The sequence below is a fragment of the Galeopterus variegatus genome, unplaced genomic scaffold (assembly GCF_000696425.1).
Source record: "Galeopterus variegatus unplaced genomic scaffold, G_variegatus-3.0.2 Scaffold1457, whole genome shotgun sequence".
Taxonomy (NCBI): Eukaryota; Metazoa; Chordata; class Mammalia; order Dermoptera; family Cynocephalidae; genus Galeopterus; species Galeopterus variegatus.
The window spans coordinates 41,725-55,264 of NW_007727568.1; the positions used below are offsets into that span (position 1 = coordinate 41,725).

At 46.2% G+C, this 13,540-nt stretch overlaps 1 long non-coding RNA gene across 1 annotated transcript in view; it reads left to right on the top strand.

Moving 5' to 3' along the window:
* The first annotated feature begins 11,130 nt into the window (after positions 1-11,130).
* LOC103593989 overlaps positions 11,131-13,540 on the top strand; it is a 14,463-nt gene continuing 12,053 nt past the window's right edge. The window contains exon 1 of the long non-coding RNA XR_550805.1: positions 11,131-11,275. This is a non-coding gene — a long non-coding RNA (uncharacterized LOC103593989). The remainder of the gene's footprint in view (positions 11,276-13,540) is intronic.

Genomic DNA, 13,540 nt, shown 5'->3' on the forward strand with positions numbered 1-13,540 from the left:
TGTGTTGTGTGTGCTGTGTGAGCAGTGTATGTGTGATGTACACATTTGCTGTGTGTAGTGCATCTGTTGTGTGAATGTGCGTAGTTTGATGTGTTTGGTGTGTTGTGGTGTATGTCTGCGTTTGTGTGATGTGTGGTATGTGCCCTGTGTGTGAAATGGTGTGTCTTTGTTGTGTTTGTGTGTGTGCAGTGTGGGTGATATGTTTGATGTGTGTGTCAAGTCTGGTATGGTGTGCGTTGTGTATATGTGTGATGTGTGGGGTGTGTTTGTGCATATGCTTCTGTGTGTGTGTGTTGTGTGTTTTTGGGTGTGGTGTGGTGTGTGTGTGTGAGCATGTGTGAAGCACAGGTATTGTAGGTGGTTGTGGCCTCCAGAAATGCCACTGTAAGTATCTGCTGAGTTAGGAGGTAGCACCCTGCCCAGGTAAGAGCAGCTGAGCCACACACCTGGCACCATCCCTCCAGCCTCTTAATTCAAATCTCCACTTTTGGGTAAATGCTGAATGGAGAAGAGCCTTGGCTGGAATGAACTTTCTCTCTGTGGAAACTCCTCCTGGAGCTGAAGACCTGTTTTCTTTTTTTCCTCTAAGCTCCTGTGCTTTCTATTCTCACTGGCCAGCAAGGGAGCAATGTGTCCTGCCTTTTAAATTGATTTGTATGGATTCTTACTGATAACTGCATGTGGGGCAGCAGCAGTCTTCCCTCTGTGTCCACCTGTGGACTGGTGAAAATGCTGCCTATTGTTCTAGAGTTCCATTTGTGCCAGCTGCCCCATGTAACCTCTCTGCTGGGGGGCCAGGGTTAATTATGTTGCTGATCTTTTTTTGAAACTACAATAGAAAAATTTGCCCTTAATCCTTTGGCCTTGGGCATCTCATAAGAAAGTTCTGGGGGAGGGCTGATAATGAAGTTCTTCCAGATTAAAGTGATTTTTGGTTCGCAGATGAACAAGGCGTTAGAAGAGAGGCGGGGTGCTGGAAGAGAAGCAGGGTTCAGGCACACCCAGATGCCCGTGGTGGTGTGGAGAGGGTGAAGCATTCTTAAGGGGATGCCTTGCCTGCTGCTTTATGCACTTCTCAGAACCCCACTTTCCTCCTCTGTAAAATGGGGCCACGTCTCCCACCTACCTCTACAGCATTAATAGGGTTAAAGGAGATGGTGTGTCTGGGAAGGCTTTGTGAGAGAAAGTTGCAGATGCAGTTTCTGCTGCTGCTGCTGACAGTGGCTCCTGGAAACTGTTGCTCGCCTGGGCTGACACCTGCTTTTCTCCTAGCCCTCCAGTAGCGCCTAAAAACTCACCCTGCACCCGGGGCTCTGGGTGCTTCTGCCAACTGCACCATAAAGGATGGGATGAAATGGAGAGGAAAGTGTATGAGCTCCCGCACGCAGCCAACCCCCTATTCCAGCGGCCCCCTCTCCAGTTCGCAGACTTATGGGGGTTATTGTACGGGCTCCTGGCTGTGGGTGTGGCCCTAGAGCTTGTGGAAAGTGAGATAGCACAGAACTGCAGCAGCACGGACAGAGCTGGGGTGTCAGCACTTTACTGCTGTGATGGGATGTGTTTCTTCTGCATCTCATCCCTGGGGTGCATTTGTTTATTTCATAGCCTGGGAGAGGGTGCTGTGCTCGTTCACCCACATCCTGGGCCAGGGTGCACTGTACCAACATTACCCATTTACTTCAGAACAAGCCTGCTGGTGCCAGTTTCCCTTCAGTTCTGCCCTGGGGATGTGGCAGGCTATCATTTATAGGCTGGACACAGAGTGAGGTCTGGCAAGAGCAGGTCATCCCAGCTGCTCTCAGTGAACTTGACCTTTGTCCTTTAATTGTTTGCATCAGTCTACACATACCCAGTTTCCTCTTGCCCCAGGTTCAAGCGCAGGTAAGAGGCTCCAGTTTGGACCCATATAATTGTACTGAATCATTTCTGTTAGACTCTATGTATGATTTTTAATGGAAGGGGAGCTTGTTCTCCCAGAAAGGCAGCTCTTGACTTCCCGTTGCCCTGCCAGGGGCTGCCAAGTATTCTGAAACTTATCCAGGTCAGCTACGAGGGTTTCTTTTTAAAACACACCAGTCTACAGAAACTCATTTGCTCTACTTCTCCACCCGTCAGGAGCCAAGGAGCAGCCAGGTCTGCCGTAACTCCAAATTCAGGTGACCACAGTTGCATTTAGATTTCTTGAAAAGCCACCTGGTCATGCATTCCTGGAGGGATCCGCATCTCCATTCTATCTTCTCTCCTCAGAGAAAAGTAACCATCTGAAGGCACTGGGCCTGTCATGGTTGGAATAAAATGAGGGAGGGATTCCCAACCTCTCTGAGATGCCTTGCCTGGGGCGTAGGTAACAGTGTGGCCAGAACGCTCACAGGCCAGTTTATAAATGGAGAGAGCTCACCTTCAGGCACATCACAGCAATCTAGTTTGCATACTGAACAGAAAAAGATACTGTTACCTTTCTCTCTTGTTCAGGTTTTTTCTGCATATTCAAACAATAATAATGTGTTATTAATGTTCATGTAACCTAACTCCAGCAAACTAACTTGAGCAAAGGTGAGAAAAGGTGGGCAGGTGTGCCCCAAGCCCAGTGGCTGAGTCCCTGCCAGCATCCCCAGGGCTGCTCCAGGACATCCTCTGACTCAGGAAGATCCAGCACCCTGCATCATAGACCCACGGGGGACCTGTATGCATCCAAGGGCTCAGAGGGCATTTGCAGATTTGGCTTCATTTCAAGACATTTCTGTTGGTTGTTAAACATGGGATCTAAAAGAGAAAAATCGATGTTGTGCAGAGCATAGCCCTCACTAAAACTAATAATTGCTACAAAAACAGATAGGTGTCAGTGCCAAAGTTCCCAATAGTTTCCTAGGACCAGGAGTGTCTTTCTGTGGCATTTCTCTGCAGGGCAGTGGGACGGAGCCTGGGAGGGAGAGGACCACGGGGCAGGGGCTGGGCAGCACCTGTCAAACCTGCGTCTTAGCAGCAACAGAGCAGCAGTAGCATGGCTTACTGTCATGGGCAGTGAGGAGACATTCACGGCTGCTGGCTTAGTAATTTGCAGATAATGAGCTTCTGGTAGAAGGCCTGTGGGTTTCCAAGCATATGCTGTAACAGATGGGATGGACTCAGCCAGGGTGAGGTGCACTTGGAGCTGTCAATCACTGGCTTCCAGCTTCTGGGAGAGAACAAACTTTCAGAAAAGGAAAGAGAGGTGCTGGTAGCACCTGGAAGCACATTTCAGCACAGGCTGACCTTGACCTACAGGGCTCTCTCCACCTCCCAGGATCCCAAAGAGCCCCTTGCCAGGCTTCAGATCAGTGCAGATGCTTCATATGGGAAGAACTCTCAGCTAGGTCTGGGACTGTCTAAGAGAGGTGCCCAGACCAGCAGCAGCACCTGCAAACTTGTTAGAAATGAGAATTCCAGCCAAGCCAGCACCTGCTGGGTGGGAAACTCCAGATGAGCTGCACAATCTGCCCTGTAACAAACCTCTCAGAGGATCCCAGTCATGCTAAGGTTGGAGAAGCACCGAAGGACCAGAGCTTGTCATCTGCTTTCCACACTATTTCTTGGACCCAGAGTATTACTAAACACAAAATGTGATCTGCACACACATTTTTGGAGGGAATATGGACGGAATGGAAGGGACTTTGTGGTATAATTTCAGCTTCTCTCTTCAAGCTTGGTCTCAGATTGAAACGCTGTATTAATCCCAGGAGGGAACACCTTGGGGCAGGCGCACGTGCCCCTCGAGAGAAAGATGCGGTCCATGGGGTGGGTGCCTGCTCTTGCAAGACCCCGAGAAGAGCTGTATTAATCCCAGGAGGGAACACCTTGGGGCAGGCGCACGTACCCCTCGAGAGAAAGATGCGGTCCATGGGGTGGGTGCCTGCTCTTGCAAGACCCCGAGAAGAGCAAGTTCCATAGAGAAATGAAGCACTCATTTCAACTCAGTCTTGAATATATTCCATTTGAAACAAGTTTAAGCCTGCAGCGCCACAGACTTTTGTGGAGTATACTAACATTTATAAAACAAATGTATTTCATAGGGCCTAGTTTCCAAAGCCCTGTAGTTTCAGGTATAACCTAACTTTTAAAAATTACATATAGAAATGTTAACCTTGCATAATACAGGAAACTTTTCCCAGGCTAAAGTCTCTGTTGTGGATATAGAATTGTAATATGACAAAGTTGCTGGCTCAAGGACAGATGTCCTTGGAGCAGGTTAAACTACTGATTGATATGTTAAGAAAGTTGCTTTTTGTTATGTACAAATACTGAGGAAACTGCTATAGGAAAACAGTATTTGCTAAGCATAAGCTTTTGTTGGTGGATTGACTTAACCTTTTGCAAATTGCATTATGGAATGTCACTTTTTTATTTCACTGATATTACCAGCTTCTATTGTTAAACTATACTTAACCATAACTCCACCTATGTTCTTTTTCTGTAACTCTCTGGCCTGGAGAATAAATACTGAGACAGAACCCCAGTCCAGGGTTAATTTCCCAAAGGAGGAATGCCTCTCTCTTGAGGGTTTGTGGAAAATTAACCCCTTTAGGGTTTCTCACTGCTCAGAAGAAATGGGCTTTGAGTAATCCTTTTGCATCTCTGTCACCCCATGTGAAGCAAAGCAACAGACTTTGCCAATTAAAAAACAAAGTAGAGCAAAGCAAAACAACAAACCCAAACACTAGGGAAGAAGTTCCTGCAGAGGATGTGCTCCAGAGTGAGTGAGGGCAGCTGGGTCAGCAGCACGGAGCGGGGGACGTGGAGGTGAGACAAGGCTGCCAAGGAGTCACCTGCATCCTCAGGTGCAGACTGAAGAGCAGCTGCTGTCACCGGGGACCCCAAGCAGACCCAGCTCCAGAAAGCACCTTCCTCCCAAGCAGGGGAGATGTTCACTCCTGCCACGGAAGCCCAGGGAGAGTAACAAGAAGGAGGAAGCTCTGTATACGCCGAATTGGCTTTTATTAGGCAAAGCATTTCTCCAAATGACTTAAACTGAGCTTCCAGTTTCTTCATCTGTAAAACAGAGCTACTCATATTATCCTCAAATATGCCCTGTGTTTGTTAAGTAAGACATGCCAGCGTTTAGCATCTGCCACGTGGTGGTGCTAGTGGTTTTGAGAATGTGGGTTGCCACCTATTCATGGAAAGGAAAATCAATTTAGGAAGCCATGATTTGAAATGATTTTTGTTGTTGATTCTAAATGATTTATTGGGGGTTTGAACTTAAAAATCTTTTCAGAGTCGTATTTGATGTTAACGTTTTAGATTTTTTCTATGTCATACATAGTAAGGGTAAGCTTTTCACAGAATTTTTGTTTCAGTTGTATCTTATACACAAATATATTTATTGCTTGGAGTAGTAGACAAGAAAAATTGAAAACATTGTATCAGATGATCAATAGATACTTGTCTCTTTCTTCCTTCCTCCTCCATACCTTCATCTGTCCCTTGCAAAAACGTGGTGGCCACCTTTATCCATCTAGTATCAATATCAACGGTGGACACAAGTGAGGCGTAGTGAGGACTTCTGTGCACGGGCACAGGGTGCAGACCACGACCTCAGCACATGGGACAGCTGCTTCTCAGCTCTCTGCCAGGGTTTGCATGGGAGCAGGATACTGCCTGCACCCAGCAGGACCCCAGAGGGCTGGTGGCACCACAGGGGGCCCCACAGGGACAAAATTGGGGTGCTTGTGGGAAGCTTGTAGATAAAGAAGAGACAATGGACTACTCTCCTTGCTTACTCTTCTTGCCATAGCTTTCTACAGGCAGGTAGTTAGAACAGGAGCCAATAATTCAGAGGGCATCAGGAGGTAGAGGTGTGTGTGTGTGTGTGTGTGTGTGTGAGAGAGAGAGAGAGAGAGAGAGACCCCCCCACACACACACAGAGGTGTGTGAGTGTATATGGGGGAGGGTGGGGATTTCTCAGCCAGGACTGCACCTATTTTTGAGTTTGAAGAGAAAGCAAATAGGAGTGGTCTGAATGAAGGGGAAAGGCATGGAGGCTGTGTGACAGCCCGAGATCAATGGTCACTGGGATACAGGCAGAAGAGCCCCTTCAATTAACTGAAGACCCTGTGTTGCCAACACTCTCAGAAATAATAACTGCCCTTGGGTGGTGGCTCCCCCACTCCACCCTGCACAGCTGGGCCCTGTGGTGACATGCCTGTGTGTGGGATGCAGGCTCAGCTGTCCCAGCACAATGGCCATCATTCCATTGAACAATGACCTTGACTCCAGGGAGCAGGAGCCATGGAGACTTACCACATGGTCAGTCCTCCTCCAGGTGGGCAGGACCCACCGCCTGGAGCCCCCTCTCCCTGGCTCCCCTCCTTCACTTGCAGGCAGTCGCCTGCTCTCCGGTGGGAGCAGCTAAGCGCCAGGCAACAGGAAGCTCCTCGCCCCCCGCTCACCTCCAGCCCACGGTGCAGCCCCCCAGGCCTCACCTCATTCCTGAGAACTGGAGGCTCTGGCCCGAGATGGTGGGAGGGATTCCTGCTTCCCAGAAGCTGCCAGCAGCCTGCCTGACACTGGCCAGCTCCCCTGGGCCCTGCTGAGGGGCAAGACAGCGACAGGACGAGCAGCTGGGCAGTACTTCTGTAGCCCCATGCTCGTGGTCCAGGGCAAGCCATGTTATGGGACTGTTGTGAAACCCACCAGCTTGAAGACAGATGGGGGAGTCCTGCTAAGAAGCTCCCCTTCTCTCTGGGGGTGAGGCAGGAGGCACTTTCAGAGGCTCTGGGTCCCTCACTTATAGTTCCCACCAGAACCCTGGGAGAGACAAGGAAGCTGACAGGAAACTTTGCATTTAGGGCTGCAGGTGGCACATTGACATTATGACTACTTCCTTAAAACCCGTTATCAAAATCCCTTCAGCTTTAATTTTTTTTCTAGAAACATCAGTCTGAATTTTTGTGTGTGTGGCATCCAAGTACACTTTATTATACATTTATAAATTCAAAAAATATGAATGGAGTGACTTCAGCCATTGAGATCCCAGCCTGTTTGTGGTGTGATGTGATGAAGACTTTGGGACGTGGGTTCACAGCCTTGGCTGCTCCTCAGAACCATCTGAAAAGCCACTTACAAATCCCAGTGTTTTGGCAATGTCACTTCTGGGTCGATACCCAAGAGAATTGAAGGCAGGTACTTGAGGAGATGTTTATACACCATGTGCACAGTAGCATTGTTCACAATAAGCAAAAGACGGAAACAACCCGAGTGCCCATTGATGGGTGAATGCATAAATAAAGTGTGGTACATACATGCAATGGAACATTATTCAACCTTAAGAAGGAAGGAAAACCTGACATATCTACAACATGGATGAACCTTGAGGACTTTATGCTAAGTAAAATGCGACAGTCACAAAAAGACAAATACTGGATGATTCCACTTCCAGAGGCACCTAGAGTAGTCAAGTTTATAGGGACAGAAGGTAGAATGGAGGTTGCCAGAGGCTGGGAGGGAAAAGAGAGTGGGACATTAACGGGTATAGAGGTTTAGATGGGTATAGAGTTTCAGTTTTGCAGGATGAGAAGAGTTCTGGAGATGACTGGTGGTGATGGTTACACAAAAATGTGAATGCACTTAATGTCACTGAACTGTACACTTACAAATAGGTAAAATGGTAAATTTTATGTTATGTATACTTTATCACAATTTGTAAAAATTCCAGTGTTTAGGTTCTACCCCAGGCCAATTTGATCATAGTCCCAGAAATAGATCCCAGGTACTGGGTTCCAGTGCACAGTCCAGATTGGGAGCTAGTCCTGAAGGTTATTCCAGTGCTATGAGATGTCAGCAGATTTCCAGGAGGCTTCAGGGGAGTGGCTGAGGCTTGTCTTAAAAATGCTGATTTGCTGCAAAAATGAAAAATAGAGAAATACTGATCAGTTGCCCAGATTACTTGTAGAATTATTAAAATTCTGTTTGGGCTCCACTTATAGTAAACAGACACTTGCGTTCATGTGGTCTTCAACCTCAATTGCCTGTGCTCCCTTCACTAATGAATATGTGTTGAGTACCATGATGTGCCAGGCACTCTCCAAGGTGACAGTGAACAAAATAGCAAAGTCCCCTGCCCACACAGAGTTTCCATCCTACTCAGGGAGACAGACACAATTTAGTAACTATGTAGAAAATAGAATATGGTAACTTCAATGGAGAAAAATGAGCAAGTGAACTATGGTCTGAATGTTTGTCATCTCCAAAGCTCACATGGGAGCTTGATTCCAAATGCAGCAGTGTTGAAAGGTGGGACCTTTTAGAAGTGATTGGGTCATGAGGATTATGCTCTCATGAATGGTTCTTGTTCTAATGGGTTATCACAAGTGTAGACTGGTAGCTTTATAAGGAGAGCAAGTGAGCACGTTAACAAGCTCTCTTGCCCACCCCTCACCAAGTGATACCTTGGCTGCCATGGGACTCTGTACAGAGTTCCCACCAAGACGAAGGCCCTCACCAGATGTATCCCCTGGACCTTGGACTTCCCAACCACCTAAACTGTAAGAAATAAATTTCATTTTGTTATAAATTACCCAGTTTCAGATATTCTGATATCAGCAACAGAAAACTAACTAATACAGCGACTTAAGGAGAATTAGGAGTCGGGGGGGTGGGGGGTGGTAGAACAGGGTGGTTATAATAGGGGTTGTTTTTTAAAAGATCTACCCGACTGGGCACTATAGGGCTTAAGACAAAATGAATATACATAAGAACTATAGTCTAGTGAGTATATTTGTTTCTCATAGTAGTAGAGGTTAACAATTCTGAAACTACCTGTATACTAGGATTAAACAGATCAGTTAATACATCATAGATAATGAGACCTGTGTACCTTACCCAAAGAGAAAAAACTTTACAAATAAGCAAGGGGGGAAGATGCTAGAATGAACCCTATACTTCTAGATTATAGCCAGAGAGATCAGTATGAGCTCCCGTTTAATACGTGTACAATGAGTACACAGAAATAAATACATATGAACGTGTATACATGTGTTAATATGCACACGTTTTTTCTAGTCCTGCCTGCTGAGACAGCTTAGACACTGATGCCCAGGAGCAGTAAGCACAGCAGCACCTAGACTCTGGTTCCTAACACCACTCTCCAGTAAAGGGAACCAGGGATCCACAGAGAAGTGTCTGAGTCTAGGGCTGGGGAAGGGAAAATATAAGATGAGCTTGGAGCATCTTGTTGTGCTAGAAAGCAAGTGATTTAAAAAAATATTGGGAGCAAGGGGTGAAAGGGTGGAGATGGCAGTATTTCAAAAGGAAAAATCCTGAAAGAGCTACTAATGGTCAAAGCCAAAACAATTTTAGCAGCAAAACTAAATAATAATAGTATTTGATTATACCCCAAATAATAAAATAAATAGCCATGAGCCCATGCTGATATAAATAAATGATAGAACACATAAGGAAAATGGGAGAGAAGGAGCACATCTTTCTTACAGAGTAATCACAATAACAAATGAGAAAGGGCTGAGGGAAATAGAAACCACCATGAGAATAACACACAGTAACAACTGCTGCAGGCAAGACCCCCTGAGGTGTGCTAAAATGCATGCTCAAAACTTTGCTGAGAAGCACAACATCGGCACAGCCTCAAAGCTCTACCCAGAATCTTTCCTGATTTCTTTGGTAGTTTTAACACATGACCACACACTCTTCAACACTCCTGCCTCCAGGACTTGAGGCTTAGTTGCCCTCTGCTAAGGGGCAGAGTACAGAAAGGGCAAAGCAGTGACTTCACAGTGGGGAGATCTGGTGACACCACCTTAACCAAGGGAAGAAGGTGGCACCACAGGTGATGAGTCGTGCTGATGTCATGTGCCCCTGGGCGTGGGGAGATGAGACAGACACAGCACTCCTATGCCATCCGCCCCCAAAACCCACAGCTTTGGTGTCACCATGAGAAGCACCAGACAAGCCCAATTTGAGGAAGATTATACAAAATATTTGACAAGTATTATTCACAGGTGTCAAGGTCACAAAAAACACTGAGGAACTGTCCCAGATTGGACTAAAGAGACACAAGTAAATGCCACAGAGGATGGGGGGATGGGGGGATGGGGGATGGGATGGGATCCTGAAAGAGAAAAAGCCATTAGTGGAAAATATGGTGCCGTCTAAATAATCTATAGTTTAGTTAATAGTACTGTAGTTTAGTTAACTGTATTGTACTGGTGATAAATGCACCATGGTTTTGTGAGATGTTAACGTTAGAGGAAGCTGCAAGAAGGACCAGGAACTCTCAGCACTATCTTTGCAACTCTTCAGTAAATCTAAAACTCTTTCAAAATGAAAAGCTAGATCAAAAAAGGAGCCATTGGCCTTGGAGGCCTTTCAACAATAACAAGTAATAACAAGGAATAGTCTCAATGAGGCCAGACCTTCCACATGTGGAAGCAAAAGGCTTGGTTCTCAATACTCCTCGGGGAGACCCAGGCCAGCCTGACCACTCCTCTGTGCCTCTTAGAGACAAAGGCTGACCACCACCCTCTGGTAGCAGGTGAGAGAAAACAGCCTGTAATATTTAGCTTTTAACTTCTATCAAGGGGGATGAAGAGCTGAGGGGGGATTTTCAAACAACATTTTCTAAGCAATTCAAACACTAGTTAAACTTAATCAATCGACCTTGTCACACAGTAAGCAGTTTCACAGAAGTGAATTTCGTATGTTATGAAAGTGGGGGCCACCCTATCTCACAAGGATCTTTTGGCCAGTTACTTAGCTCGTAGACCTCCATGAAGGGGTCTGGGGACCCAGCCTGGCGTGTGTGGGGTCTGGTGACCCGCCCTGGCATATGAAGGGTTTTTGACTCAGTCTGGGAATGGGCTTGACAGGTCTGGGAGCTCCAGACCCAGCCCTAGCTCAACAATTGGCCCAGTTGGCAGGATTACTGGATTAGTGGCAGGTAAAAGAGCCCAACAACTATCATGGTCACCTAGCTTTACAATTGACATCACAAACAGGATTAAGAGCACGACAATTGGCGCTGTGAGTGGGATTCCAGACATTAGCCATAGCCCCACACCTGTTAACTTGAGCTGATTACAGGTTACACCTGGCTGGTTCTGGACTCTTGAAACTGTTGGTCTTGATGCCTTCATTTTTATTTCTCTCTGATTTAGTCTCCACATGTCAGCACAGCAAAGAGCTGTCGAAGATGCATGCTGTCTGCTGCTAGAGAGACGTCCTCGCCCATCAAGACCGAAACACAACTGCAAGAGAGGACTGGTGTCGTCTTACTCCGATGCAGGTGACAGAATCATTTTTTAAGTTTGAACATCATTTTTATCTACATAAATTTCATGAGGAAATGGTCTTGTAGAAGACAAGGGGGAGGGGAGGGCCGTCAGGGTTGGGTGCAGGGGAAGGAAGTTTTTATAACTTGGGAAGAGAACAACTGGTGATTCCAGGATTTCTCAAGATCCCTCTTGCCTCTTCCCTCCAAAGAGAGTATTAAATGTATATGTGACCGTGTGTGTGTATGAGTGTGTTTGTGTGTACATATAGAGTGTAGACTCAGTCACTGACATCAACACCTGTAATGGAAAGAACACAGAAGCACAGGAGCCCTGGCCCTAGTCTGAGCTTTACTACAAACTCTGTCTCTGGAGAAACACCTGAACTTTTCCAGGCCTCGGTTCCTCACCTATTAACCCAGGGGGTTGAACAATGGTAACTTTTATCCTTATATCTCAGGTATAACTTTAGGAACTAATGATGAGACTGTGAAGTTAGAAGTAGAAAAGTATTGAGTATTGTGGAATTCATCCAACACCATTCTGTCTAAACTAGTTCACACACACACACTAGGCGAGAGTAATTCAAGTGCTCTCTCTTCTTAGAATTTCTCAATAAGCCCAAGAAGAAAGTTGACTGAACATTTATAAAATATTTCTGGATGATGTCAACAGCCATCCCTTTCATAACAGGGAAGTGTGTATGTACGTGTGTGTGTTGATCACATAGGTCAGTTTATTGCTGTCTGACAATCTCCCGGGACTGACTTCACCACGAGCAGTGTTGAACACTTGGTTTCAAAGAATGTGGGTCTAAGTCTAAGTGAGCATCCTTGGCCTCCTTTCTTTTCTAAGGCAAGAGACAGTCCTCTAATTACAGCATACAACAAGAGTTAAAAATTAATTACTTCTGTCTACCCAGGACAGGCAGTGGAAGACTTTGCTCTCTGGTGACCAACCCCCACCATGACCCATGGCTCCAGGCGGGTGCCCTACAGCCCAGATAAGGAGGCATGCCCTGGGGGCCCTGCTGCCACCCCAACACTGGTGGGGCTGGAATGACGCATGTGGGGTGAAGAGAGAGGAAGCCAGAAGCCAGCTCAGAATGCACACCCCGCCTGGCTATGAGCAGTCAGGGCTTGCTGCACGCAAGGCGCAAAGTGAGGATGAGACTTTGCAAACATGGGACAAACTCAAAAAACTCTTTCTTAGTGACTGGGTTTACTCACATCAAAAATGTGAATGCCTGTTGTTAGCAAGGGGCTCACAGGCATTCTCAGACATCAAACTCTGTACAGACAGAAAAACTGCATTCTGACAAATTTAAGGAGAAATAAACCAAAACTATTCATGGATTTAATTGCTCATAAAACACAGATGGACTGTAAAGATTAAGAGGGAAAAAATCTGGGCAAAATAAACATGGAGTTAGTAAACACAGCAGAAACTATTTGAGACATTGGGGACAAAAATTCTAGGGTCAGATCACCCAGCCCTGTTGTTAAACTTCCTATCTCAGCCACAGACAGGCCATGGCCCTGAGTGGCCCATGCAGGGCAGGGTGCCTGGTGCAGCTAGAGCAGGCGGGAAGAGCCTTCGGATGCCCAGTGCATGCGCAGAAGAGCGCTCCACACGGGGGGCAGCTGTCACAGCACAGCGCACCTGCAAGTCATCTGTGTCCACTGCATCTCCATCAACTCCGGCCATTATAACTAGGAAGAGGAGGAGCTAATAAACTGAAAAAGAAGTCATATAAAAAAGTTAGGAGAATTCCTGGATTTGGAGATGACTTTTCAAATACATCTCTTCTAAAATATTGGTGGACTCCCTAAGCATTTCCCAATGTTTCTAACAGTTGAATTTCAAATTTGACTCATTTTTGGGGCTTACTGGCCTTCATGAGTATTTTAGCCATCATGAAAATAGAATCTGGGGGACATTTTCCCAAATGTCAAGACGCATTATTAGTTATTTACTCAGAGTAATTACACCACAAAATCATCAGCCTTCATCAGTTTAATCCAGGTTAATGGTGAATGCATAGATTCGTTTTGGAAGCCTCCCTCAAATTACATAGTGGAAAAAACCCAAAGATACTGTCATTAGGGGCTTTAATAGTTACTCTCAGCAAGGCCTTTGACATTCCAGATTAGCTAAAGCTGTATGGTAACTAAAATTAGCAAATAATTTTTTTTTTTCCTTTTTGTCTTTTTTCGTGTCCGGCAATGGATCGCAACCCTCAGTGTCGCGCCCGTACCGGACCGAGACCGGCAACGGGA